Source organism: Nycticebus coucang, chromosome 15, assembly GCF_027406575.1.
Source record: "Nycticebus coucang isolate mNycCou1 chromosome 15, mNycCou1.pri, whole genome shotgun sequence".
NCBI classification, from domain to species: Eukaryota; Metazoa; Chordata; class Mammalia; order Primates; family Lorisidae; genus Nycticebus; species Nycticebus coucang.
Window position 1 is genome coordinate 75773821 of NC_069794.1, and position 5109 is coordinate 75778929.

Below are 5109 nucleotides of genomic sequence, written 5' to 3' on the forward strand. Positions count from 1 at the left end.
ATCTGTTTATTTGCTCATTTGGTCTCAGTGAGCTTGGTGTTACGACCTGCAATTCTGAGCTATTTCTCCCCAGATGTCAACAAATTACTGTCACCTACACAGTGACTTATTACAGATGAAGTAGCAAGATAAAAACTACATAGAACTTAACTAGTACTCTACATAGATTAATCCACACTTGGAAAGTACATGTAATATTTTGTTCTCATTTTAACAATTTGGAAAGTGAAGACCAAGAAATATTAACTCCTGTAGAGGAGAATGAGCAGCAGCAACTTAAAGAAAAAAAATGTGCCTACATAAACCTCCACTTCTAAGATGTACTTCCTAAACCAAAACTAAACAAAATCTTCAAACCTAACTAATCAAGTAAATAAATAAAATAGCTCCTTTTTAACAAGGTCATACAGATTTCTTTTACTCTTGAAAAGAAGAGACTGGGGGAAGTGTTATTTATAAGATGTAGCGTATTTCTGCCTTGTGAAGAATAGAAGCTTGAACTTTCTGGAGAAATTACCATACTCAAAGGGAGGAGTGTTTGGAGATTCTACTACTAGAAGGACCCATCTATTTGGTATTAGGGAAGACTTTCCATATGCAATATAGCAATAACCCAAATATCAAGCTTTGAATTGAGAAATTAAAGTTCTTCCTAGTAATACAAATAGGATTGATTTTTAAATAGATCTTTGTCATTCCAGATTCTGTTACTATATGTTATTGCTGGATTTTGGTAGATGTGCATGCTGTTACTCCAAGTGTTGCATACAGGAAATCAGGATGGATCTCAAAAAGAATTAGAAAGTTGTATGGACCTGGTCTTAGCCTTGTACTAGAGATGGTCTTTGAAATGAAAATACATTTTTTTCAATCCAACTGAAAGTATTATAGATGGTATTACTCAAGATTGAACAATCTAGGTTTTAAGAATTATAATGATGCTGAATACTTGAGACACATGCTGATGAGAATTATAAGATATTTAGTCCACTTTGGATATAAAAGGATTGAAAGCATATCACTGTGTGTAGAGCTGGAATGCCCTCTTAAGGGAAATACCTTTCCCAATGACAGTTATTCTGGCTGGCAAATTCTGGATGAGGATGACTATATGAGGAGGGCTTTGACCAGAGGAGGGAGAAAACTACTTGGGGGAAATGGGACTAGGATTCTGGAGAAAGAAGTAGAATTATGGGGTCTCCCATTGGGGAAAACAGTCTGCATCCTATCAGCTGCAATACAAGGATTAGATGGCCTGGAAGACCTACAGAACAGTGAGACCCTGAGGCTAGAAGGTTGTATGCTAGATAAGAAGTTGTATGCTAGGAGATCAATGATGAGGGTCATAGGACTATAGTCTCTTTCTTACAGTGGTATATCAACATAAAAGTTTTCTAGATTGTGCTTGCTTTGACAACACATATATTATACTAAATTTGGAAAAATACAGAGATGATTAGGCTGGCCCCTATGCAAGGATGACATGCATATTCAAAGAGCATTCCATATTTTTTAGGTCTTTGTGATAAATGAAATGAGCCTAACCTTTCTCTTGAACTTTTCTGTTGATCGATCTAGAGATTGATTTTATTAATTTTATTGATGTTTTAAATGATCTCTTCGTTTAGTTTCATTTTTTTTATATTGGTGTTGCATTTTTTGTTCCATTTAAATGTACTTGTACTTAATTTGGATTTAATTTGCTTTCCTGTTTTTAGAAACTGATAGTTCATTATTTTGTACTTCTTTTCTAACATAACATTTAGCTATAAATTGTCTTCTAAGCAATACTTTGCTGTATCCCACAACATTTTGATGAATTGTTGAATTGTCTTCTCATTATCAGTTAGGATAATCTGTTTTTATTTTCATTTCTTATTGAATTCATGGGTTAGTTTTATGTGATTTTTTCATAAAAAGAGTACATTCTTTTATTGGTTTTTCTTCATACATGGTTAAATTTCAACTTTCAATAATAAAATTCAATAAACTTGATTTCTTAATTATAAAAACTTGCTTTGCACATTATTTACATGTTGCCAAAGTCCATACAAACATCAGAAGGATCTGATTGACTCTGTGTCTGGTACCAGCACACTGAAGGAGGAGGGAGCTAGCTAATCAGGTAACATACAAAGATTAAATTATAGATAAGCCCTGGGTGTTTGGCACTGTCCATTAATATTGTAACACTGTCCTCCTAAAGACAGGCATTCTTAAGCCTTAGTCACAATGTACCAGAATCCGCTGTTCACATTAAAACCAGCTTTTGGACATTATAACAGTAATCATTTCATTTAAAAAAACACAAACTACAAGAACTGGGAATAGAATTCAAATTCTCTAATTCCTTGCTATGCTCCAAGCTGCCATCTAGAAAGTAGGTATAATTTGATAACTTTTCCATTTTTTGGAGTATGAGGAAGAAACAAATTAAAGAAAATATCCTTCTATAAACATAAAGACACAACTTTTCTTTAAAAGTATTAGTTCTTCTTGGGAGGTTAAAGGGAGCCCTGATAATGCAAAAATTTTGATAATTCTGGCAGGAATTATACAGCAACCAATGCCATTGAAGTTGTGGAGACGGTACTAGCAGTTGAGCTCACATATAGAAGGTTCTGGAATACCTATATCTGGTTTCAAAATCCTTAGTGACGTGTTTTAAGAGTCTCTTCTTAGTACTTCAATAGATTCAGGTCATAGGCTATAGATGTACTTTAATATATACACTTGTAAAATGGAAAGAAAAAAATAAAATTATAAAACTTCTATTTATTAAAATTTTAGTGACATGGGATTTGACTAACTTCATTTTAACAAATATTAAATCTCTTCACCTCAATTAGGCCCATTAAATTTAATTCATTAAACTATACATATTCCAGAATGTAAAAGACATTTAACCTACCACGCTTATAAAAGGTGTTAGCTTAGGCTGGGCATGGTGGCTCAAGCCTGTACTCTTAGCACTCTGGGTGGATTGCCTGAGCTCAGGAGTCTGAGACCGGCCTGAGAAAGAGTGAGACATAGTCTCTAAAAAATAGCCAGGCATAATGGTGGGTTCCTGTAGTTCCAGCTATTTGGGAGGCTGGGGCAAGAGGATTGCTTGAGCCCAGGAGTTTTAGGTTATTGTGAGCTATGATGCCACAGCACTCTACTGAGAGCAACAAAATGAGACTCTGTCTCAATAAACAAACAGACAAAAAAGATATTAATTTAGTCTTAAACCAAAAGACCCTCGATATAACATAAATCATAGGAAAAGGAAACAGAAATCAGAAATTCTCTGGTAAAGATGTGCTTTGCCTAAAATTTTTAGCAATAAATTAAGACAAAAAACTCAAGTCTTAAAATATACAAAAGACTACGCAATACAAAATAATGTCACTAGACTAAAATTAAAATTTAACCATTTTTTTTCCAATTTGTTTCTAAAATCATAAATGGGGTTTTATAATCCCAAATTGAAACATCTACTCTTCATAACTTCAGAATTTGACATGCAATTCTACAATATGCTTTCCAAACCCAGTCTTCGTTGTATTTTTACATTTCTGAAGTCGAGTATCTGAACTACTCTATCCTAAATATACAATTTTGCTTTTTTAAGTGAAAAAACTTTATTTTGAATAATAATATACATAGCATTCATCCCATTTAATTTTCAGCACATTGGGGTTTCTCACTGTCACAGTAATATCAGCCACAGCACAGCTTCTCACTCTTTCAGAAACAAATCATGTCACCCAGGCCTGCATAGCAGATGCTGCAGACAAAATAAGCTGGGTGCCACAGTCTATCATAGCAGACCTTTCAACACACATGGCTGGATCTCCTTCCTTCATGCTCATTTTGCAGGAATAGGAGGAATACTGAGTTCTTTTTTCCTTGGCAGATTTGTCCTTCATGGTCCCCACTACTGCTGAGGTGCTTTTGTCTCCACCACTGATGTACATTTGATTGGGCCCTTGAATGTCTATCTCACAGGGAGTTTGACATTGCCTACTCCCAGAACCTCATTCTTATATTTCTTCACAAATTGCTCCATTTCTTTCACTTCTTTGGGAGACAACTCATGGCACTTTGAAAGGCCCGGTCATAAGCAGGGAGCTGCTTTACAAGCTGCTGCTTCTGGTACTACTCCTGCTCTGAGCCTGCCACTGGCTGCTTTTCCTTGGGCAACGTCTGTGTATACATATGTGTATATATATATATATACTGCCTGGCCAGTGCCTGATTCTGGACAAGAGGAGCCCATTCATAGGTAACTGTGTAATGAAGACATTCTTCTTGGCAGCAGCTGGATTGGTCGATATCATAATATTGCATTTATACATGGGAATTCTACCTGATTTTAGTTTCATAATCAAGGTGGTATACTTGGCGTCTTCACACTTTTTGATCTTCTTCACTGCTCCGAGGATATCATGTTCTTGGCCATGAAATAACAACATATTTTTCTCCAGAAATACAGTTTGAACCCTTCACATTTTCCTTTGCATTTTAAACAGAGGGCTCCAAATTCTTGCTCATGACCGAAACCCATCTTAATGTTGGCTTCCAGGCCCATGTTTATGAGGGGTGCTCCCTCCTTCTGTCCAGGATCTCATGCACAGGTTCCACCGGCCTCCAGTACCACTATGGAAACTGAAGGGGGAACCTGCAGGACTGCTGCAGTCATTAACCTGGTGCTGTGAAACTTCCCTATAAATGTACAATTTTAAGTAACTATCCTACACCTGTTGATAAGAGAGTTTTCTGAAAACAATCTATCAAAATGTACAGAATGGTTTCTATCCAAGAATTAGCAGCAAGGGAAGAAATATTAAACACATACCAAGAAATGATTTATTTTAAACATAACAGAACCAGTGCTGTTCTCTGTCATAAAAGAGAACATGTAAAATTACTTTTACAGACTAGTAATATTTTATCCCTGTATAGGTCTCAACCCTACTTAAAGATATTTTATGCAAAGTAACCACCAGGAGTTATTGAGTAAAAATCCCAGATAACATTGTCATAAATGTGCTTTCCCAAAGCGTAAAAGCAACTTGAGGAAAAGAACTACTATGGTAACTTCCCTCAGAACTACTATGGTAACTT

At 35.6% G+C, this 5109-nt stretch overlaps 1 non-coding gene and 1 pseudogene across 1 annotated transcript; one reads left to right on the forward strand and one right to left on the reverse strand.

The window, feature by feature from the left end:
• The first annotated feature begins 1409 nt into the window (after positions 1–1409).
• Positions 1410–1513, forward strand: LOC128567077 (U6 spliceosomal RNA). The gene has a single exon (XR_008374749.1). It is a non-coding gene; the product is annotated as a U6 spliceosomal RNA (small nuclear RNA).
• A 2147-nt stretch (positions 1514–3660) lies between these two features.
• On the reverse strand, positions 3661–4573 carry LOC128566491 (testin-like; annotated as a pseudogene).
• Between the last annotated feature and the right edge of the window lie 536 nt (positions 4574–5109).